The 24,327-nt window shown below is 50.1% G+C and overlaps 1 protein-coding gene across 10 annotated transcripts in view; it reads left to right on the top strand.

Moving 5' to 3' along the window:
- Large1 (LARGE xylosyl- and glucuronyltransferase 1) overlaps nt 1-24,327 on the top strand; it is a 506,960-nt gene that overhangs the window by 65,216 nt on the left and 417,417 nt on the right. The window contains exon 1 of one of the 10 annotated variants that reach the window (XM_077798435.1): nt 22,567-22,719. The exons of the other annotated variants lie outside the window; for them this stretch is intronic. The gene's annotated coding sequence lies outside the window, so the exon portion shown is untranslated. Of the gene's footprint in view, nt 1-22,566; nt 22,720-24,327 lie in introns of those variants that run through there. 10 annotated transcript variants of the gene reach the window in all.

Raw genomic sequence — 24,327 nt, forward strand, 5'->3', positions numbered from 1 at the left:
TTTTTTTTTTCATTCATGTAAATGTGTTATTTTAAGGCAGTCAGTCTGGCTCCAGGGAAATTAAGAATTTTATTGAAGACTCTGTCGGCCCCCATAGCATTCAGACTTTAATTCTTGAGGCTACTAAATCTTATTCTTACTGGATGCTCTGTTTTTGTGATCTCTGCAAGTTCTGGCAGATTAAGAACATTCTGTTGATATGCTAAAATATGGTCATTTATTCATTCAGTTATTTATTTGTTCAACATAGGTAATATGAGAACCCTTTCTGAAAGGCATGGAGGAGTCCCCCCCCCCGCCCCAGTAACGGCATTGGAACCAAGGTATTCTACCACTGAACCATATCTCCAGCTCTTTAATTGTTTTATTGGAGATAGGGGCTTGCTAGGTTGCCTAGGTTGGTCTTGAACTTGGGATCATCCTGCCTCAGCCTCCAGAGTGTCTGGGATGGCAGGTGTGCACCACTGTGCCTGGTCAGGAGTTATCATTTTTCCCTTCTGAAGTTCTTTCTTGTCTTCGGGGTGTTTTCCACCTGAGGTTTCTGTGACTGCCTCCCTTGCGTGGGTTTTTCCAACATGGGTGGAGGCCATTCCTTTCATTCTTTTTCGCTTTTGACGAAAGTAAAAAAAAAAAAAAAAAAAAAAAAAACCCAGGGAGGATAGAAGGGATTGGTTTCTGCACTTCCCATGGGGAGACCCAGGAGCCTTTTCGAGAGGGATGGGGCCACCTCAGAAGAGCTTGGAGCAGCTGGACAGGCTGTTCAGAGGGCAGCTGGGTTCTGCCGACAGAGGTGTTTCACAGGAGGCCCCAGGACCATTTTTCAATAAAGCATTTTTTGAGACCCTAGTGTTCTGTGACTCTGAAGATACAGGAGAAGAGATTCCAGCATCCGGCGTCCCAGAATAGAATGTCAGGTGAGCCTGGGCATTCGGACCAGGTGGTCGGAGGGAGCAGTGGGTAATGGAGAGAGAGAGCAGGGGTCTGCAAGTTTGTATCAGTGTGTCTTCACACAGCCCATGAGCTAAGAATGCCTTTTACATTTTTAAATCTTCCAAAAAAATTAAAAGAAGAATACTATTTTATGGCATGTGGCAGTTACATGAAATTCAAGCTTCACTGCCCGTCAGTGAACTTTGGTCTGCAGGATCCTATCCTCTGTGGCGGTGTCCCACTCCCAAGGCGCGTGGAAGTAGCTGCCACCGAGACTTTGGCATGCAGATGACGTGCAGAGCTTAAAAGATTCTCTCTCTGACCTTTTACATAGAAAGTTTGCAGACTCCTGTTCCAACATAGAGTTCCCTCAACCTTCCCACCCTGAAGCCTCGTGGGAAATGGCAGCATTTGTTCAGCCCACTGGGATCAATGGAAGAGCCTGCCGGCCGGGCCCAGCACTCTGGAACTCGCTGTGCCCCAGCCTCTGTGAGTTCCCTCCCATCCCACCTGGGTGCGTTGGACACTCTCACCTGGGTTCACTATTCTCTGGGGGCTCCTTGAAGATACCTCAAGGACTCAGGTGGTTTTAACAGTTTACAAATCCCAGTTGCTAAGCTGCTCTTTTTCTCTTTGTTCTTAGTCTCTGTTTTTATCTTTCACAGTTCATTTGGTCCTGGTCTCTCCATCTGAGTTAGCCTTTCTTGAAAGTACTATAGGCAGGTATGAAGATGGGGGCTGTTAAAAATTAAATACACTTACATGTGGAATAGAAAGTGTTACAAAGTGGCTCTGCCTTTGAAGTGACAGTCATGGCATTGGCCACATCTCCAACACCTGCTGATAGAAATGGCCTTCCTGGGAATCCCTGCTCCTGGGCTCCAGGGTGGGAGGCTGACACACTGTGGCCATTGAAGGACTCAGGATGGCCTCCTTTGTATTGGGGGACCTCTAAACCGGACTGAGTCAGTGTGACAGCAGAGATCGCGTGCTTGTATCTTTGAGAATGTTGACAAGAAACAGAAACAGCTACTTAGTAGCTGGAAAAGAAGCAGATAAAGGAATGCGTTCATTTAGCAAATAGCTCTGGTGAGCCTTCTGTGCATGAGGTGCTCATTTAGGGAAATGGAGTTCTTCTAGAGTAATGGAGTTGGCTTCTTGGATATTCTATTGCATAATAAAAGAATATAGAAAGTTTTGTGTTTTATTGTTTTTTTTTTTTTGTGGGGGTGGGGGGTGCTAGGGATTAAGTCCAGGGTCTTCTGCATACTAAGCACACTCTAACCCTGAACTTCATTGCCAGCACTAGAAAATGGTTGTTATAAAATAGATATAAGTGCTACGAAGCAAATAATCCCGATTAATGGGATAGAGAGTAGATGGTAGGAGGTAAAGTCTGGGTAGTTAGGAAAGGCCTTCCAGGGCAGGGGGATACCTCAAGCTGTGCAAGGATTGTACATTACAGATTGTACATTACAGGCACGGAGCACAGCAAGTATAAAGATCCTGAGGTGCAAGTAGACTTGGCACGTTCAGAGGACAGGGAGACAGCATTGTGGCTGGATATTGAGGTGGGATATGAGACTGAAGCAAAGCCAGGCACCGTAGAGACATGGAGCTGCTCGGTCAGTGAGTGCAGAGCTCACAGTCCCCGTCAAGGTTCCTTGTGCTGCCTGGGGTTAGTGTCAGGGTCTCTGTTGCTCCGATTCATCACACTTGCCCTTCTGGGGTTTGTAGGAGGGAGTGCTCCTTCCTTTCTCACTGTCCTCCGTGCGTTCCAGTGAGCTGGCTCCCTGGAGTCTGTTTCCGGTGATCAGGCCACCATAGCCAGTACCTGCAGTGTCCCAGGCCTTGTCCTCATGCTGTTTTATGGATTCACTGAGTTTTTGCTGATGAGGAGGGTGATGATGCTTATCCCCATTTGAACCCTCTGCCTCTCGGGTTCTGCACCACTTCTGCAGGAAGCAGGCTGAGGTGGACACCACGCGGGTCACTCTGAACCTTTCCTGCTCATGGATCCCATCAGGAGGCTGTTGGAATGTGGCCACTCCCCCCAAAGCACTCATTTGTACACAAGCACAAAAACAGAATAGAGTTTTATGTGCAAAGTCAAGGGCTTCACTGAATCCCCTCTAAGGGTCCAGAGTCTTGTTTTTGACCTTGCAGGCTCTGGCTGGGCCTGGAACTGACCCAGTTGGGAGGAGAAGGAACTGAATGATTGCTGACCACTGGCCTCATCTGGGATCTTTCTCCCCAGTAAGCAGAGGTGATTCATCCAGAAGCCAGCAGCCTACCTGGCATGCCTGAGGTGCGTCAGGTCTGGGCCCAGAGCTCATGTTCTTGATTTCCTTTCCATGTCCCTAGAACCCCCTGCTGTGGGTCCTAGAATTTTCCCCACTTAAAGATGGCAGAACAAAGCTTAGGGTTGGAGGGATGCGTGAGCCAGTGAGCTGCAGGACGTGGCATCTTGCTCATATCTAAGTTAACCACAGTGACTCTCAAAGTAGTCGGGCTGCCCAGTAGCAGCATGTTTGCAGTATGAGTACCTGAAGGCTTGCAGATATTGCTTGGCCTCGACTGTCATTTCCCACCCCCTTGGTTGGGCAGGCCTGCTCTCCTGGCCTGGGGAGTGCCTGTGCATGTCTGGTTTTCTCCTGAAAGCCCACTGGTGCATTAGTAACTGTGACTGTGACAGCACCTGGCACTCCAGGAGGTTCCAGAACTGAAGTTCTGGCAGCTTCTCATGCCTGCAACAGTGCAACCATCCCTGTTGAGACAGCACCGCGCCGGCTGTCCAGGCGGTGGGAAGTCATAGGAGGTTTGCAGGGACTTGCTTGCCATTGCAACCCCAGGGTGCAGCATTGTAAAGGAAAAGATGCCTCGGGTCGCACAGATACTTCTGTACACTAAGATATTATGCTAACGCCAAGCCCTGGTAAACACCTGATAGTAACGCAGGGCACCAGCTCTAAAGTGACTCAGCCTCATTCAGTTTTGTGGGAATTCTCCCTGGTGGAGAGCGCTCGCCATTGTGTGAATTCTCATCTGGGTGAAGACAAACGAAATCCATTTCCCTGAGCCTGGTGATTCTTTGAAATAGCTTTGGCCTCCAACTTGAGAGGGAGAGATTTCTATCATTTCTTTGTTGCAGTGGCAAATTAACGTGATGGAAACTTCCTCGGGGCTTCTGACTTGTCCCTGCCTGATATTTTCGTACACTTAACAGAGAGTGAAATGAGCGAGTGATTCCCCAGTACTTTTCCCCCAAATAGCCACTTTTATGGTTTGACTCATTCTTGAAAGAAAGCTTTGTTCGGCTTAAATATTTATAGTAAAAACTATAGGATGGAGTGAAAAAAGAGGAATCGCTCATATTCCCACCACTTTCCAGTTCTTTCTGAAGGCAAATATATTTATGGGATGAGATGGTTCTTTTTTCTTCCCCATTTATCTGAAAGCTCCATTAGGGAGGGGACTTTGTCTCTTTTGGTCACGGTTGTAACCTTAGCACCTTAAAAAGAGCTTAGCACATAGTAGATGCTAAATAAGTACTTGCACTCATGGTGGGGTTTTTAGGAAGTGGTGGATGGAACCAGGCCACCCCCTGGGATCCAGCTTTACTACTTAGTGGCCGAGAGGCTCCCACAGGTCACTCACCTTAGAATCCTGATGTTCTCATGGTGAAATGATAATAATCATGTACCGAGACTGAGCTTGCCTGGCTTATTAGTTTTCTAGACCTGCCATAAAAAAGTGTCGCAGACCAGGGGCTTAAACAAATTTATTTTCTCGTGATCCCAGAGGCTAGAAGAGTGAGAAGGAGGTGTCAGGAAGCAGGGTTGGTTTCCTCCGTAGTCCCTCTCCGGGGCTTGCAGATGCCTTCTCCTTGATCTCTTCTGAGGACCCCATCAGGTGGGGTGAGGCCACCGTGATTCCCTCCTCTTCCCTTTACCTCTTTAAGGGCCCTCTCCCTAAATGCAGTCGTATTCTTACTTACCCAAGGTCAGGACTTCAAAGTCTGAATTTTAGGGAGAGACTTCTCAGCCTGCATTTCACGGTCCCTGATATGACACACCTTGTAATTGATGGTGTGATTCAGACGTTTAGGTGGTACTGAGGGCTTGAAAATCTAATTGAGGAGATAATATAATTAAAGGTTAACAGAAGAGTCAGCTGCCTGTCCAGGCTGATCACAATCTCCTTGATGAGCCTGGTGCTTTTGGGGTGTGGAGTTGACCTCATCCTAACCCAACAGTGGAGTGTGGTGGTATTGTCCAGAACATGTTTTCCTGTTGAAGGTGATGGACACTCTGGGGACTTATGAAATCCCTGTGGCCTCTACTTACCACCTGAGGGCAGGTATCGTCCCTCAGACATGTGGTGAGGCCTGCCTGCTGGGAGGTCTGCCTCCTGGCTGGCTCAGTTCACCAGCAGTGATCTGATAACACTTGGCACCTGTGGAGCCATTACTGTTTGCCCAGAGCATAGCATGCCTCCTTCAGGACTTTCAGTCACTCCCCCAGGGTCACACAGGGATTCAGTCCAGGGGTCTGCTTCAGGGACCTCTGCTGGGGCCCAGGGAAAGTGTCATCCTGGTGGCCACTAGAAGCCTCTGCCAGTAGCAGGTCTAGGGCTGCAGCTTACCTGGCCTATTCCCAGTCCTCTTGGGGTGCGCCGTCTTGACTGGCCCTGGCTGACTTCCATCCTGCTGAGTTCTACAGCGGAGGAGCTGGGCCACAACCCTGAGGCCAGGAGACTGGGTCCTGGCTTCCATAGCTACTGACCCCATGTGGCTAAGACCCATTCTTCCATTTGAGTTTCTAACTTCTGGACACCAGCCCCTGGGTTATGTTCCTGGTTCTTCCTGTCCCTTAGGAGGGCTCACTTGGGGTGCATCAGTCTTGGACTTTGCTGCCTGGAGCCTAGCCATGATGGTAGGTGCTGGGACTCAGGGTCCTATTGGGTGTAGGAAGCACCTCAGCAGGGAGCACACAGTATTATGGGAGCGCAGAAGTGGGGCCACTTCATAGTGGCTTTGGAGGTGTTTGATTCCACAATGCTGAGGGCTGAGTTGGAGTCAGTTGAAAGAAGAGGGAGAGCCTGGTGAACCATAGGCGCTGCGGGGTGGATAGGGAGGAATTTCTGAGGGGTGACCTGGTTCTCCACTGCCCTGAAGCCTGAGGTTTGCAAAGTTGAAGGGGCTGTCTGAAGATTACACCTGGCCAGGTTAGGAGAAGCTTCATGTGCAAATCCAGACAGCTTGAATGTCACCCTCATTGAGATCCAGTCTCTGTGCACGTGCATGTGTGTGTGGGTGTGTTTGCTTGCTTGGTGCATGTACCTGTATATGGGGTTCATCTTCCAGCTCTCCAAGCCTGGACTCGCTGTTTCCAGTTGTGTGGAGGAATAGCGTGTTACTCGGCTTTTCCCCACCATGACCAAAATATCCAAGAACATAGAGGAAGAAAAGTTTATTTTGGCTCATGGTTTGAGAGGTTTAGCCCTTGTTCAGCCGAGTCTGTTGCTCTGGGCCCAAGGTGCAGCAGAACCTCCTGGTGGAAGGGTGTGGTGGTAGAGGAGACTTGCCCTTCTCATGCTGCTGGGGAGCAGAGATGGGGGCAGGGACCACAGGGAAGATGCTCCCTTCCAAGGCATGCCCCCGGGGACTCCCTCCTCCAGCCATGCCACCTGCCACAGTTACCACCAAGCCAGTCCATTCGAGGTAGAGCTTGACTAGGTCACAGCTCTGACGACCCAGTCATTTCGCCTTCGACCATTCCTGCATGAACACAGGAGCTTCTGGGGGACACATCACACCCAAACCAGAACAAATAGGAAATCAGAGGCAGAGGAAGGGTGCTCACATGACCCCAACATTGTATAACACAGCATCTGTGAGAAACTCTCCATGAATCCTGTGACCCTTTGCTCAGAGTCCTGGCCATCACATGAGCAATATCATTGCTACCACCAACCTCATCGTTATCAGCAGTACTGAATGTTTACAACCCTCCTAAAAAATTCATCTGTTGACAACTAGTCCCCAGTGTGATGGTATTAGGAGGTGAGGCCTTTGGGGTTTGATTGGTTTATCAGGGTGATGTTGCCGTAAATGAAATTAGTGCCTTTCTTATAAAGAACCCCAGAGAGCTGCCTTGCTCTTCTGTTATGTGAGGACAATGCTACAAAGTACCCTCTGCAGACCAGACACTAAATCTGCTGGGCCGTGACCTTGCACTTCCTGACCCCCAGAACCACGAGGAGCAAGTTTCTGTTGCAGATAAGCCACCCAGCGAGTGGTGTTCTGTGAAAGCAGCCTGAATGGACAGAGAACCATCAATCGGCCCCACGGTCATCGTCATCTCCTGCTTCTGTAATGCTTTTGAGGACTGGCACTTGTTCCTTATGCTTAATTGTCACAGTAACTGTGGGAGTTGATTTTTTTTTATTGCAGTCCTCATTCTACCTTTGGGTAAACTGAGGTATGGAGAGGCTGGATAAGTTATCCAAGGTCACGTAGCTGAGGAGTGGCAGAGCCGGATTCAATGCTGGGCCATCTGGGCCTGCTGTCTTCTTTGAACCATTTCCTGCTTCTCACAGCAGAAACGTGTCCCTGACAATTTCCACACCTGGGAGCTGGAAGGAGGGAAGCGTTGACAGAGCCGCTCCCGTGTCTCGGCAGCTGTGCTGTGCTCTCTTCTCCCCGGACCCCCCCGGGCCTCATGTTGTAATCAGACATGGTCAGCACTTGCTGCAGACGTGGTCAGCACTTGCTCGGGGAGATGGATGGCGCTGGACAGCTTCTTTCTGTAAATGTCCAAAGTGGAGTGTCCCTTGAAGAGGAGCCGGCCGTGGATCCAGGGCTCGAGTGTTAGGGTGGGGGCCCGCGGTGTCTCTTTAATAACTGAAATGAAAGCCGGGTTGGCTCCTGGCCCGAAGGACCTTGCGAAAGCTGGACAAATGGTATGTTCCACCTGTCATGGCCACAGAATTCCTCATCTCCTCACAGCCCTTATTTTGCCAAAGCACTTTTGCAAGGAGATTCTCCATCTCGTCTCCTTGGACAAGGTGTCTATGATCTCAAGCAGGGACCTTGCCCGCCTCAGGCCTTCCCCTTGCAGGGGAGGGTGGGTTCTCCTCAAGACATCTGGGGGCTCCTTGGCTGGGAATGGGTTAAGTCCATCCAGGCTGCCCGCTGAGAACTTGTCCCCCTGGATCACTGTTGACTTTTATCTTCATTATCTTGAATGGCAATGCTGTCAGCACCCAGGAGGGATCCTTGAACAGCCAGATGGTGGCTGGATTTTTTCTGCCACTCATCAGTTTCCATCCGATTGTGGCACAGGTGCAAGGGGGAGGAGTTCTTTCCTATTCCTTGAACCTTCCACTGTTCAAGCACATTCCTCCAGGAACCTTTAACAGGACTATTAAGGCTGGGAGAATTCCAGAGAGGTCAGGTAGTGGATTCATCCACTTAATAAATACTTATTGAGCACCTACTATGTACCAAGAACAATATTAGGCACTGGGGTACATGAATGAGCAAAGTCCCTGGGACCTTATTTTCTAGCAGACAAGTAGGTATGGAGTGTGTCAGGTGTCCCGAGTGCTGAGGAGGAAAACTAAAGCAGGTTAATGTTCCAAGGCACCAGAGACTGGCTGGCCCCTGTGATAGGTTGGAAGTTGTTGTTCTAGGAAAAGATTATTTAAGGTCTTTCTGAGAAGATAGTTCTTGATTTCCCTCTGAATGCAGTGAGGGAGCAACCACTCAGATAAGTGGGGAAGAGCCTTCCAGAGAGAGGGGCCAGCCTTACAAGGGCGTTGAGTGATAAGCTTGATTAACAAGGAACCGAAGGCACAGAATGATTTTCCCTCTCTCTCTCTGTAGTGTGATTACATCTTCTCATCCATTCAGTAGTCCTTACTGAGGCTGCCTTCATATCAGGCACTACCACTCAGGGAGTGGAAACCCAGACAAAAGTGTGTTCTTAGGGGAAGCCCCTGGGACCCCAGGTGCTGTCCTTGATGGTACCTCCGGAGTTGTCTTTCTTGACATCACTTTGTTCTCCTTTCTCCTCGTTACCAAGCTTCAAAGAAGAGCCCACAGCCTAAGTTTCCACCTTCTTAGCTTGGCCATCAGAGCCTGGCTTCTGTCCCTCCTGCTGCCGTTTGTGCTGTTGGTGACCTCACTGTGGGAGCTGAGCCCTTTCCCTCCATGCTCCTTTCTGAACTCTGTGGTCGACTCTCCTGTTCTTGACCATCTCTTTCCTCAGAGCCTCCCTCTGCACTTCCTGTGAGAGGACTCCTGGGGACCTGCCTGCTCTGTGAGCACTTATCCCCAATCATCCGCGTCACCACCCTCCTTCCCTCCAGTGGCAGGTCACCTCCAGGCTCTGTGGCTTCTTCCTGTGTCTGAACTCATCCCTCGGTTGTGGATACGCTTGCCCACCTGCCGGCCGTAACCTTCAGACTTACTGTCTCACATGCAGAATGGTCCTCTTCCTCCTCGTAATGACCTGCCTTAACCGCCCACCTCATGTCCTCTTCTGCCACCTCCAGGATTCTCCAGGACTGTCTCTAGCACCCATCCTCTTTGTCCCCTTTCTGCAGCCTTCCACCACCGGGTCCTCACCGTGCTTTGTCTTTGGAATGTCCCCGAAGCTCATGTGTGAGGCAGTGCAGCCGTGTTCAGAGGTGGAATGCTCGGCTCTTGAAGGCTCTTGAATGCATCAGTGGATTAGTCCAGCGATAGCTTACAGTACTCCTGGGAGATGGGACCTTTCAGAAGAAGCAGATCTGCAGGGTGATGCCTTGGAAGGGTTTATCTTGTCCCTGGTCTGTCTTCCTTCCTTCCTTCCTTCCTTCCTTCCTTCCTTCCTTCCTTCCTTCCTTCCTTCCTTCCTTCCTTCCTTCCTTCCTTCCTTTCTTCTCCTCTCCCTCCCCCCCCCCTCTCTCTCTCTTTCCCATTTGCCATGAACTGAGCACCTTTCGTTCACTATGCCCTCCTACCATGACGTTTCTGCTTTGGAGTCAGCCAGCCACGGGGGATGGCCTCTACAAAATTGTGGACAAAAGAGATGTTTTCTTCTCTAAGTTGTGCTTGTTAGATATTTGATCATAGTGATGCAAAGTTAGCAAAAAAATTGATACTAACTGTGGGGTTGTTGCTGTGCCTATACCCAATAATGTGGTTAAAAGCCTTTGGGACTGACTTGTGGGATGAGTTTGGAAGTGTCTGGAAATACAGGCTAAAGAAGCCTTACAATGTTGTAAGCTGAGCTTAATGGACAGTTCTGGTGGGTGCTCCAAAGACCCCAATGCTGATAGGAATGCAGACAGTAAACACTGTGCTCAGGAGGTTTCAGATAGGAATGAGGACTTTTGGGGGAATTGGTCTAGAGGTCACACTTGTTAAACTCTGGCAAAAATTTTATCTACAGTTTGCCCATGTCCTGAAACTTTGTGTGAGGAGGCTGAATTTAAAGGTGAGTGATAAGTTAATCTGGCAGAGGAAATTTCAGGTGTAGTACAATATTCATGCACTGGCATAGATGGCATAGATAATTGCTGGCTGCTTTTAGAGAATTGGGGGCAAAAGGAAAACTGGAAACATTTGAAAAATCTGTAGTTTGTCCACAGAAACTTGTTTACAATTGGGGCCAAGAGATCACTGCCACTAAAGAGAGGCCAAGTACTTTGCACAGTAGCGATACAAAATATGCTTTGAGGGCATCTTAGGAACCAACAGGACCACAGCCATTGCAGGCTCCAGGGTATAAAAATGAAAACTTGTTTGAAAGACTTTGCTTTAAAAGAGAGCTTGTATTGTATGGAGTAGCCATCCCCTTTGGGGCTCATATTTCACCACCATGTGTCTTAGATACTGGACATGAAGCTATAGGACTTAGTATCTGCCCAACTGGGTTTCAGTCTTGCTTTTATACCACTCAGTTTATGCCCCTTTTTCTCCCTTTTGGAATGGGAATGTTCACTCGGCCATTGGTTGTGGCATTCTATTTTCCCCCCTAGGGCTCAGAACTTAGAGTTTGCCTGAGTCTCAGGGGAGACTTTGAACTTGGTTTTTTGAGCAATGCTGGAATTGTTAAGACCATGGGGACATTTGGAGATAGACTGAATGTGTTTTGCACTGTGATATGGGCAAGAGCTTTTAAGGGCCATGGGTGATATGTTAGGTTTGGATCTGGGATGACCCCCACAAGGTCATGTGTTGGGCACAGCAGTGTTCAGAGGTGAAATGATCTGTGCATTAGGGCTCTGACTTCATTAGTGGGATAATCCATTTGATCAGTGAATTAATTAATTTGATGCTTTTGGTAGCTGAAGGCACTGCTGGGAGGTGGGATCTATCAGGAGAAAGAAGGTCCCTGGGGCTATGTCCGAGACCTGTTTGTCTTCTCCCCAGCCCTCTTCTCTTTCTCTCTCCTCCCTTGCTGCCACGGGCTGAGCACCTTTCCCCCACAGCCCTCTGCTGTGGTGCTTCTTGCTCGGAGCCAGCTGACCATGAACTGAACTCTCTGAAACTGTGAACCAAAATAAGCCTCTCCCTTCTCAGTTATTTTTGTCAGGTATTTTGGTATCAGTGATGCAAAGCTGAATAACACAGTCCTCCTTAGGAGAGTGGCTTTTCAAGTATGTCCTCACACCAGCAGCCTTACCATGGCCTGGGACCATGTGAGTGATTGCCATCCCTGACCCCCATCCAGACCTACAGAAGGTGCCGCCAGGGCAGGCTGGCGGTCTGTGTTTAGTGAGCCGTCCACCGGGCTGTGATGCACTAATAAGGCAAGAACCACCGAGCTGGCTGCGGACCCCCTTTCTTCCCGGTCTCTGTCCTCATGCTCTCCGCTCCAATCCGCCGCACACTGTGAGGTCCTCCTCCTCTGTCTAAAGAACAGCCCTGTGCACACTCTCACCCTCATTTCATCCCCTTGGGGATGCCCTTCCAGGCCCCAGTGAGACACGTGTGAACTCACATTGTTCAGGAGAGAACCAGGCCAGAAGCCTTGAACCTCTTATTTCCATCTACTCAGAAGTTTCTCCCCCACCCCCTGTAAACTACATCCCTTTGTAGAGATGTGGCTCATTTGTGTAGTCATTGTGCCAAAAATTTAGACATGGTGGGTACCTTGGGGACAGGGGAAGATGTGGATAACAATATTCTTTTCAATAAACTCTTTTCAATGTCCTGAGAGGAGCCGTGGATTACAGTCGCTTTTCTTTGCTAGGCTGGGTCTTCTGGGTAATCCTGGGCAAATCACTTTCTTCCTAGGCTTATTTTTTAGTTGGAGGCAGCTGGGATTAGCTGATTTCTAAGGCTACTTCCAGCGTGGGCATTCTAGGTTCATGTCTCTCATTCATCTGTTTTGAAAGATTAAATTGTGTGCGTGCAGGCGTGTGTGATTGTGTATCATATATATAATATATACATATGCATGTAATATATACATACATGTTATATATATAATATATATTATATATATATTATATATAATATATAATATAATATATATATATAATATTATATATATATAATATATATATAATTTTTTTTCTTAAAACAAGGTAAGACGACAACTGTAGTAGGCCAAACAGATCAGGTCCTAGTGCCATCACCTGTACATGTTACCTTATTTGGAAATAGGGACAGATCCTTTTAGATGTGACTTAGTCAGTGGTCTTTAGATCAGGAGAGAACCTTGGGTTGTGATCTGCGTGGACCCTAGAGCCCCCCCCCATACATCCTTGTAATAGGGATGTCAAGGGAACAGGGACACAGAGAAGGTGAAAGGGACCTGTGACTCTGAGGCAGAGATTGCACCTGAAGTTGGAAGAGGCCGGGTGGGTTCTGTCTCCCCCGTCTCTGGGAAGGAGCGCAGCCTGCGGTTTGGGGCTTTGGGCCGCCAGAGCCATGAGAGAACGTGTTTTCAGCCGCTGCGTCTGGGATACGGAAGATACAGGGGATTTTATCACAATCAAAAAACACTGTTCAAAGAAGCAGAAGAGAGAGAGGAGGGGACGCTGCGGTCAACATGTGTCCTGGGTGGCCGGACGCTCTGCCTGGGCACCAAGGTGCATGTGGGACCGTCCCTCCCCAGCCCTGCTGGGACGGCCCCCTCCACCTCAGCCTCCGCTTTCCTCCACCAGGGCCGCAGCCTGTGTCTCGAGTTCCGGCTCCTCCCGTCATTCTGCTGGCCCACAGCCACACCTGCCGCTGGGCTCTCTGTCCTTGCGGCTGGGGAGGTCAGCCGCTTCAGTGTCGGTTGAGTCAGGATTGATGGGTGGTGGGGAAACCACCCTGAGCTCCGTCTCCCTCTCTCTGTGACCGGTCCATACTTGGGGGCTTGATAGCCACACGTGTCCTGAAATGGACAAACTGGCACGTTTCAAAGTGGCATGCCACTTCCTTCACAGTGGCAGTCATTTGAGGTCCCTCCATAGTGACGCTACTCTCTGCAGAATAGACTTGGGGGCTGTTGGGGGTCTTCGTCTCTGTGTTGCTCATTTACTGATCAACGGCTAAAACCACAGATGGCTTTTGAAGGGTGGTTCCTGGAGATGACTCAGGCCATTTTCCTCATCTGACACCCCTTGTCTCTGGGATGTGCTACAGAAGCATGTGACATTAGACTTGGTCCTTGGTACCCATCCACCTCTCTCCTTTCTCATTACAAAGCTGTGCTAAAATGTGTCAGTGAACAATAGCTGTCGGTATATCCAATTTTATAAACGACTAACATTTATTGAGGCCATACTATGTGCCAGATACTGCTAATAGCACTTTTCCTATATTGAGTCATTTAATTCTCATTACAACACGATGAAGCAGAGGCTGCTATTAGAAGTGTTTAGACTTTATAATTGGACAGACCTTTAAATTCCGTAGCCATCATTAGCTAGTTAAATTTAAACCTAATGTGTGAAATGGGGATAATGTGGCCTCACAGAGGCCCTCGGTGGATGTTTATAGGTGAGAGGAATAAATAAGTGAATGGATAAGTCAGGGATTCAGGGAAATAGATGTAATTAAGAAATGTTGGCCAGTAAAATGATCGCTGAACCCGAGGGCCTAACTTGTGGTTAACTTGGGCATGTCGCACCAAACTTTTAGTTCTATCATTTTCTCTGCAAATAGAGGATGGAACTGTCTGCCTTAAAGGGTTGCTCCCAGGGTCAGGTGGGATAATAGAAAGTGCTGCTGAGGTTTGGGTGTATTCTGACTGTGTCCATGAAGCACCATGTTTGAGGAGCTTGGTCTCTAGTGGTATGATGCTGAGAGGTGAGGGGCCTTTAAGAGGTGGAGTTTAGAGGGAGGCGTTTGGGTCACTGAATGCATGCCCTTGGAGGCTGTTAAGGCAGTTTTTGTGGGACCCCTGAGCTCTTTGGCTTCTCATTCAGCAGTGTGATATTTCCTTGTACATCCTCCTGCCATCTGCCCTGAGGTCCCTGCCAGAGTCAAGTGGATGTTGGCACCTTGCTGTGCAATTTCTTGGACAGTGAACTAAATGCACCTGTTTTCTTTATACAGTTAATCTGCCTCGGGTATTTCATTATGGTAAAAGCAGACTAATATAAGTACCTGACCCAGTGCTCCAAATGATGCGTGTAGGTTAGGGAACATCACTATGTGCCAGCAATGATTTCTTAGCTGGTATTTATTTAACAGGGCACAGGAGGACTGGACTGTCACTAGGTGAGCGGGTGCTCACGGGTAACTCTGAAGATCTGTCCTTTAAACAGGACATCACAGAGGCATGAAGTACAGATGACTCAATTTGAACAAGAATATCTTGCCCCCAGAGGGCAGCAGAAAGCTCTGCCCACAAACAAGTCAGGCTGGAAAATTCCTTGCTAAGGCGAAAGCACAATGGGCAGAAGTGTACGTACGGCCCCTGTCCACACTCAGCCGTGTATGGGGATGAGTCCGCGCTGTCCTCAGGTGTGCAGGTCAAGGCCAGAGAACACATCCTGGCACTGGGCCTCCTTTCCCTTCCTAGTTGTAGGTTCCATGAGAACGTGGCCAACTGTTGTAATTATTTTTTCCTTAGTATCTACAGCAAATGGTTAACTGGACGAATATTTATTGATCTGTAACCTGTACCAGGCTCAGTGTTAGGTTCTAGGGAGACCTTAGGAAAACACGTGGTCTCTGTCCTTGGGCAGTTTACAACTCCTGATAGACATGGGCAAGGCAACCCAATGACAGGTGTCCCTGGGTGCTGTGAGGGTGTTATGCACACGCGTGTGCATGTGTAGCCTTTAGACCGTCGAGGTGTGTGTTGTGCTCTCAAGATAAGCTTGTGAATTTTTCTTGAATTCTTGACTCCTGAGTCGAGAACTTGTTCTCTCTCCGTCTACCACCTCTGTTTGTCAGGATGGATTAGGTCATGCTGTCTATATGATCCACCCCAGTATCGATCATCTGAAGATGGATGGTAGGCATTGTGTGGTGGGGGGTATTCTGTTCCATGTCACTCAGGTTCTGGGACCCAGGGGGCTCCCACTCTGGAATGCCATGGGAATCTCATTCGAGGTCCTTTAAACTTTTTGCTCACTCCATTGGCCAAAGCAAGTGACAAGGGCCACTGTTTATATCCTGGAGTCTAGGAAGATCACTCTGACCTGTGACCGGAAGATCTGGATCAGAGAGTTCTTGACAGCTTTAATGACTTCCAGGTCCTTCTGACAAGCTCTGCCTGGGCCACATACCACCCCCCTCATTCTTCGCAGCCTGGGCATTCTGTGGAGTGCAGGATAAGCGTCCTGAGCAATCGCGCACTCTGGGGTCTGTTCAGCCCGCTCTAACTAATGCGCCGTGCTTCCTGTCTAATGATGGCTGTGATGAGTAAATAATGAAAATTCGCAAAATACCCATTCTAGGACCTGGCAGAGGGCCTGCAGCCTCATAGGCATTTAATGTTTTCTCCCTTTATTTTCTCCTGTAGCATTTTGCCCACCTCTTTAAAATGATAATGTATCAGGGATCAGCTTCCCTACCTATTTAACTATGCTTTATCCTCATTCATCCTTAGCTGTTATTAGCAGTTGTCAGTGAGCAGCATTCATATGTCAAACGGAGAACGCTTTCTGGCAGGGTTTTCTGTCATCTTTACAGTAACCCTAGGAGGTAGGTGCCGCCCGTGTTCCCATGTTATGAGAATACTTAAGGCTCAGGGGTTAGGTGTTCCAGCCAAGGTCAAGACACCAATAAATGTCAACAGGGCTTGATCCAGGGTGGATACTCACGCTGTTCCAACCAGGGCCGGCTTTTCTCCCATACCTGCTCCTTCTCCTGGTCGTCGTCACACACCTTGTTGCCCAAGCCGGGGACGTGTGGATCCTCCCAGCTCCTCCCTCTCCTTCACTGTCTGTCCTGCACCCAGACACCAAGCACTTGGACCCCATCCCACGTCCAGGGTGGGATCCAGCCTGCTCCCTGCTTACTGGCCCTCAGGTCCTTCTCCACGCTGCTGCTTGAGATTCACGCTGTCCAGCAGTCCCCCGAGGCTCCTCTGCACCCCACTGGGGCCCTCAGCTCGGGGCTTCTGACCCCCTGCATTGACAGGGCCGGTTTACTGGTCTGTTTCCACAGCCCTAGACTGTACATTCCCTGAGGGCAGGAGCCTGTCCTCATCATCACTGTACCCACACCAGGTTTTTATCGTCACCAGGAATTCAGTTGTAAAAAAAGACAAGTAATATCTGTCTTCCTGGGATCCTGCTCTGTTAGGAATCTCTTACTGATGTGGGTTGCCTCACAGGTACTGTGGGCATGGCTGAGACCGGAGTTCAGAGAACCCTGGTTTGTACACAAATGCCCTCATTCACTGACTAAGCATATTATTGTTCGCTATCTTCTAGTCTCGATGACTTTATCAGAAATAAATAAATAAATACGTGCATGCATCCTGGCAGGGAGGGCTACTGTAGGCCTGGGTGAGCTGACGGATAAAGCCCAGATCAGTGCCTGGCACTAGGTTGACAGTTGTGATGGCTTCCTATCTGTGGCTTCAGCAGCCACAAGCTGCAGGTTCAACCAACAGGGGATGAAAGCTATTCTATAACAAAAAAAATGGCGTCATCGGTACTAATGTGTACAGCCTTGTCATTATCTCTAAACACCGCAGCATAGTGGCAATCTACACAGCGCCTTGGTAGGATAGGCAGCTTAGAGAGGATGGTGCAGGTGTGAAATTCTAGACCATTCTGTGACTCAGGTATCAGTGATTGTCATATCCATGGGGGTCCAGGACCAAGTCCTCAAAGACACTAAGGGACAACTGTACTCCTTCTCCGTCCCAAATTGAGCTCTGGGGGTCCAGAGGCCATGCCCTATATGTCTCTTCCTTTCCCTACTGTGCCTTGGGACAAAAGCCATATCTGATGAATGTTCCATTAGGAAGTGAAGACCCGAGGGAAAGTGGACCAAAGGCATTTAAGAAGGTTTCTTTCCAAACATCTGCATGAGGACAGTCCAGGGGCATGTGCAGAAGGGGCAGGGAGCAGGGGAAATAGGCAGGACTGCCACGGAGGGTGCCACGTGGCCTCCCAGTCCTCCAGTGTCCCCTGGGCCTCCAGTGTCCCATAGTTGGTGAAGCCTGTATTCCTCCTGGCAGGGAGGAGCGGGTGTTGATAAATGTGCATGTCAGAGCTCACTTTTCAATACACCTCTGGAAATTTTCAACACTCATGAGCGTGATGGACAAGGAAAATAAATAAATAAGAGGAGAGGCGTTGGGCTGAAGTCGGCCCGAATGATCCTGCACTTTAAAAGGGTATGTGAGAGAGAAGGGAGGTGACAGACAGCAGTGCCCCAATGACCTGTGAGTTCCCTGTGAGTGACTTCTGTTTTAGGGAACCAAAGCCCTCCTGTTCCTTTTACTAAAACGCTGAGTTTTAACTCGGTGTGAAGCCACTCCCCTGATCTCATGATTCATGTAATAAACAGAGTCCACATTTTTCCTAGTGATCCTGGTGAATTATGCAGCCCCGATGCTGGTGTGGTGTCTGCCACACACACAGTGTGGCTCCACCTTTTCCGAGGCTGCAACCGTGGTGCGTGTGCCCTTGGGAGCTGCAGAGGTGTCTGGGCCACTGGCCTTTGCAGAGGCTCTAGTCTGAGATGGTCTGAGCTCTGACAGCTTTTTGGTAAGTCCCCCACTGGTCAGACTGTCATCTTCATCCGCCTTTCTGGCCACCTTCCGCAGCCCTCTTTCAAATGCGCTAGTTGTTGATCTCTACAGTTTAGAAATTCATGCGTGGCGTCCTCCACCTGTGACACCTGTGATTTCGCACCTGTATACACTGACGTCTAGCTAGCTGTGGGCAAGAGTGGGCAGCAGGGGAGGACCCACATCATGGCTGCTGCCTCCCGCTGGCTACAACAGTCACAGGGCTGTCCTCACTGCATGGAGGCTGGGTGTCATCTTGCCCAGCACCCAGGGGTAGGGACCAACTTGCCCTCTTGGTGTCCGGGGGAAGAAAGTGAGTTTCCCAGCAACGAATACACTTCCTTAAGGCCATAGGGATTACACGTGGGGCAGACAAGATCCACATTCAGGCCGTTCTTTCCCCTATGGGTCCTGTGCTGGTGTGGGTGGGGAGGTGTGGACTTAAGGAAGTGGATTTAATACAATTAGGTAATTACTTCAGGTGATTAAGTAGTTAAAAGGGGTGTTTGAGTGCAAGATAACTGATGTGGACTCTTAGGTGATGGGAAGGGTTAGGGTTGGGGTCAGGGTTGGTGCTGGAAGGCTTGGCGGCAGGGCCCTGGCATCGGGAAGACCAGGGACTTGGCAAGCTGGAGGTGTGGGTGAGTAGTGCTGGACGGAGGTCAGGTGGAAGTGGGGGGGCGCCTGAGACCTGCTGGGGGATGGCGAGGGTACCGTTTGTGGTAGAGTGTGCAGTTCACATTAACTCAGGGCGTTTGTTCATGGACTTGGAAAGCCCCGTCTTCGAGCCCTGCCTTCATTGTGGAATATCACACTGATGGACAGCTTCGCCCTCCCCTGGCCCTGGGAGGAGGTGAAGTGACGGGTGACCAAGGCATGGGCAGAATTTGGCTGTCGTGGTCAGTGCTCTCAGATTACAGAGAGCGCAGGAGCCCTGGTGAACTTGGAGGTGCTTGACAGCGGGGGCGGGGGGGGGGTCATGCCGCGGGGGAAATCTTCTGGCCCCTTCTCTTCAGTTGGGTGGGCTTTCCGGTTGTTTTTGAGCATTAGGGATGAACCAGAATCAGGCTCCCAGTGAGTATTTATTGAGCACATACCATGTGCCCGAGTAATTAGAGCCCTGGTCCTGGGATGGTGGCGTGTAACAGGAGTGAGTGTGACCTGCAGCCTGAGCCACAGCCTAGATGTGGAGGCACTCATGGGGCCTGTGCCACTCAGGGTGGGGTGGGGACACAGTGCACTGAGTTCCCACAGGGAGGGAGACCTGGACTCTCATCCTGCTGAGACCTGTGGTCCTTGGGCTGGTCCTGGAGCCCCTGATCCTTGGGTGTCTCATCTGTTCAAAACTCAACACGAGGCACAGGCGAGGGTGCTTTGTTCTCATTATTTAGTGTGTATTTGCTGTGTCCCATCTGTTGGGGTCCATGGGGCACGAAGGGTAGGACACAGAGCCACTGCCCTGAGGAAGGGGGCGGAAGAGGGGAGAGGCGGGCTTCCCACGCTGCCGCACCTCCGGTGTGCCAGGGGTGTGCTGGTGTGCAGCCCGCCTGCCCGCACGTCAGGTCCCATCGGGGGCACCTGCCCGAGCAGACCCTGGCCTCACCTCTCCTTTATCAACTCAGAAGGGGTTTATTGCAGCCCCATTCATCAGGCTCTGGGGAGGCAACAGTGAGTTGGCAGGATCCCTGTCCCCAGGGACTGTGCTTCTCCTTGGAGCGACAGAGTATAAAAAGTAAGCTAATACGATGATTCCGGCGGTGGAGAACTCCTGGGAGACCAGCTGCCTGGCAAGGTCGGAGTCCTGTGGAGGGTACAGGAGCCACCAAGTGCCTGGGGACCAGCACTTGGTAATACAAGGCGGAGATGAGAGCCCTCTCCTTTTCCATTAGCTGAGAAGCTCAGGCACAGAACTTGTGTCCACAGCACTTGATTTTGGAGCTGGGGTCTCTGCTGGGGGGCTTTTCTGCAAAGACCCGTCTTCCATTGAGCGGAGCGGCCTTCAGCACCACGCTGCCCTGCTCTTGCTCCCCGCCTCCCTCGCTCTCTCCCTCCTTCAGCTTCTCCATCTGTTGTAAGTGGATAATGATTTTGTCCTACCTTACTGCTGACCCCCTCGATAATATTGACCTAGCGAGGAAGTTGTAAGGCATAACTAATAAAAATGACAGTGAGGCATTTGCCAAGGGAAGGTGTGCTGGTGCATGCTAATACCCGGGGAGCCCATCTGGGATGCTAGGGCAGATTGATTAGGCAGCTGTTTAGCCAGCGTGATTCTTCTGCCCCCAGCTTGACAGGGCGGCCGGGCCTAGTTCCAGCAGGTCTGTCCTCTGGACTTCCGCTCTATTCCCTTTCTGTGGTCTCTGCTTATGTGGATTTGGTGACCCCGTGACAATCCAAAAACCCTTTTGCCTTTTGAATTGGGGTTGGCAGTCAGAGGATTGGTGGGGTGTGCACTAAAGTCCTTCTGGTCCAGAGAGAGGAGAGAGACGGTGAGTGACAGGTGTGGCCAGCAGCAGAATCACCTGAGACCGACACCCCAGCATAAGCAGCTCCTTAGCTCCAGTGGAAGGAGGAGGGGGGTGCTCTGGGAGGGTCCATACCCAGTGACACCAGGCCCTCTCCCAGAGATGTCCAATGCCAGGTTCAAGGGTTTGAACTCTGAAGCCCAGCTGCTCTTTCCGCCTCTTAGACCTCGGACAGGGTAATTCTTACCTGTCTGTGGTTATAAATTGGGGTGGAAACACTGTCTACCAGTTTGGACTGTTCAGAACATAAAATGAATTTATATTTGCCAAGGGCTTGGAACAGTATCTGATCCGTAAGTGGAGGCATCAGTACCCACATCGGCCTTTAGAGGGAGTGCACTTTCCATGGGGCCCAGGTAGGATAAGAGGCTGCAGCCAAGTGTCTGGCTGTGAAGAAACTGGGGTGCCCGGCAGAGGAGAAACTCCAGGGAGCCCCTGAGCCTGCAGTGTGTTTATTTGGCTAGACACATGCACATGCATGCATGCAATACATAAGCACATATTTACATATGTGTGCACACATACCATCACACGTGTGTGCACATCACTCACACAGTGTGGGGGCTCTTGGGACAGAGTGTGTTGGGTGAGGTCATGTTGAATTGAGGAACTTGAGTGATAGAGGGCCTTGGAGGAGGTCGGCTGTCCATCACTCTAGCCTTTCCTGGAGAGCATTCTGGAGCAAGAGAGGATCGAGTACGAGACAGTGCTGTGTCTTGGAAATGATACTAATTTTGGAGGCCTGGCTTAGACTCTTGGCCCTGACATTGGTCTATCTGCCTGCTGCAAATGTTTGTGTCCCCCCAAATTCATATGTTAAAATCCTAACCCCCACGTGGTGGTATTGGGGAAGGGTCTTTGGGAGATGCTCAGGTCATGAGGGCAGAGCCATCAGGAATGGGATTAGTAGTACCCTTATAAAACAGACCCCAGGGAGCTCTCACCCCCTGCCATCACGTGAAGACCGTGGCCATCTATGAGCCAGGAAACAGGCCTTCATCAGACATCGAATCTGTTCTTGCTCCTCCCAGCCTTCAGGACTATGAGCAAGGAATTTCTGTGGTTTATAATTCCCTCCGTTGATGGTATTTTGTTACAGCATCTCAGATGGACTGAGATAGTATAGAGGTGTCTGTTACGAGGCTGCGGCAGCTCCTGGGCTTGAACCAGACCCGGACACCCAGACGCCCAGAAGGTCCTTTCGCTCCTCATTTCTTCCCCAACAGACCACAGGGGCGCTCGCTGAGCCAGGCCTTGAGCTCCCATTACTTAGACCCATCCTGCTTGTAGGACCAGTGCAGGCATCCAAACACCAGGCCAGCATTTATGTGCTCATTTAATGAGAAAATTGATTGTAAAAGAGGAAAGTTTGGAGATAATTGGGCTCCAGAGGGTTGCCTGGTTTGGGCAGGTGATGAGCCGTCGGTAATTTCATAAGAAGTGCTCATGAGGATCTGTGAATGGCCTCTTCACGGAGTCCCTGACTTGCAGAGCACCCTCCCTCGGCATTCCTCCACCATTGACCTCCCCTGTACTCTGCAGAAGAGCAAGGCCCGGTGTGGGCATCTGCCTGGGTGTGAGCACGCACCCTCCTGTGCTGCCTGGTGCCCCGTCTCCCAGGGAGACTGAGAGTCGGTCTCTTGCTCCAGCTCTGTTTTGAACTTTTCCTTTCTCATGATCCTCTGGTCCTTTCCGTCTGTAGGCCTGGGTGTGAATCCCTGGGCCGGTGACAGAATCGCCTACACTGTGCGCGCTGAGGTTCCCGAGGACAGGTCTTGGATAAATCCCCGACTTCCAGGGTGGAAGCCACTGTCAAGGCCAGTCCCTCGCCCACTTGTGGTAGAGCAGGCGAAGGCGTCACCGGGCATTTTCTCCTATGGCAGATTCTCCCGGCATGAGGAAAGGAACATAATTGGAAAATGGGCGATATCCACCGAGCAATTACTGAGCCTGTTAATGAGGTTTTACGTGGAGGCTTCCAGTGAATTAACGAAAACAATGATTTTGGCGGCCATGTGGAACAGCTGGATGGTGTGATAAGGGAGCAGCCTGCTAGAGCCCTTGGCTTAGACAAGGTGAGGAGGACCCCTGGAAAATCTAGCCCCTGCTGACCCCTTCTTCCTGTCCCCCTGGTCTCCCTGCTGTCCTGGAGAAGTTGAATGTGCTCGACTCTGAGACTGACCCCCCCCACCCACCCACAGAGAGCAAGAGGAGCCAGTTTGGCTAAGACAGGGGCTTGTGTCTTCCTTGGACTGTGTCTCATAATGTACCCAGCGGTCAATCATTACGTCTCTTCTCATTAGGGACATAGTGACTTGGGTGGGGGTGGGTAGCGTGTTTTGGAGAAAGCAGCCTATCATTTTGAATCCAAAGGTCTGTGTGTAAATTATGGCCCTGTCATTTTGTACCTGTGTGCTCCTTAGATATGTTATTCACCTGCGGGGTCTACAGTTTCTATCAGCAAACTGTTGAGGATCCAGTGGAGCAGTTACATGGAATTACATCATGCATTTGTTGGATGTATCTTTATGGGTCTCCAGAAAACAGAGACAATACCATCTCCCTCTCTCTGACTGTCTGTCTCTGTCTCTGTCTCTGTCTCTCTCTCTCTCTCACACACACACACACACACACACACACACACACACGTGCAAGCTTTAAGGAATTGGCTCATGATTGCAGGGTCTGGCAGGTCTGTGAACTGTAGGACATTTGGCAGGCTGTAAACTCAGGCATGAGTGAAGGCAGAATTTCCTCTTCAGGAAACGTCTATCTTTGCTCTTAAGCCCTTCAACTGATTGCATGAGGCCTACTAGATTTAGGGTAATCTCCTCCACTTAAAGTCACTTATTATAGATGTGAAAATCTACAAAATGACTTTGCAGCAACACCTGCACTAGTGTCTCATTCCCTAACCAGGGTCTCTAATGACTCAGGTTGGCAGGTTGAACCAGCGACCACAGTCATCACCGTTGCTGTTGCTGTGTCAGGGACCACATAATGTCTTTGGTCCTGTTGGGCAGTGCTGGGAGCACGTCCTTTGCCAGCCTGACATACACCCAGTGTCTTAGCTCTAGGAACAGATGGTTTTGGTGGGGTCCAGGGTGACAGCAGTGTCTTGAGTGATAGAGTCTTTTAGAGCAGGTTGACAGACCATCAGACCTGCCTTTCTCAGAGAACATTCTGGCAAGTGAAAAGATGGATTGAGGTGTGCAAGGGATATTAATTGTGGCGGTCAGACCGACTTGACTTAGGATCTTGGCTCAGCTCATCTGGCTCCTCTTACCCCCCTTAACCTCAGTGATGCTCTTTCTTCACATTTTCCTTTACATCCAGAAGACAAATACTTATCTTTTAGGCTTGTGGAAGAATGGGCCGATTGAAACATGCAGTCATTATTTCCCTCCCTCTGTGTTACAAGTGAGTCATTGTCATGTGATGTGGGTTCTGATCTAGAGACTCTCCCATAAGGGGTTTGAAGTGGAGGCTCAGAGTCTTGCAGATTACATGAGAGTTCTGTGTTGGGACAGGGAAGAGGACGGAGTTCAAGGGCACCTTGGATTTCTGAGTTCACTGTGAGCATGCATTTCACCCTGAGATCTCAATGAGTAGGAAAGATGGAGTATCTGAAGTGGTGCTTTGCCGTCACCCTGAGTGCTGCTGTGGGACAGAGCAGTGTGTCA

This window comes from Urocitellus parryii, chromosome 5 (assembly GCF_045843805.1).
Source record: "Urocitellus parryii isolate mUroPar1 chromosome 5, mUroPar1.hap1, whole genome shotgun sequence".
NCBI lineage: Eukaryota > Metazoa > Chordata > Mammalia > Rodentia > Sciuridae > Urocitellus > Urocitellus parryii.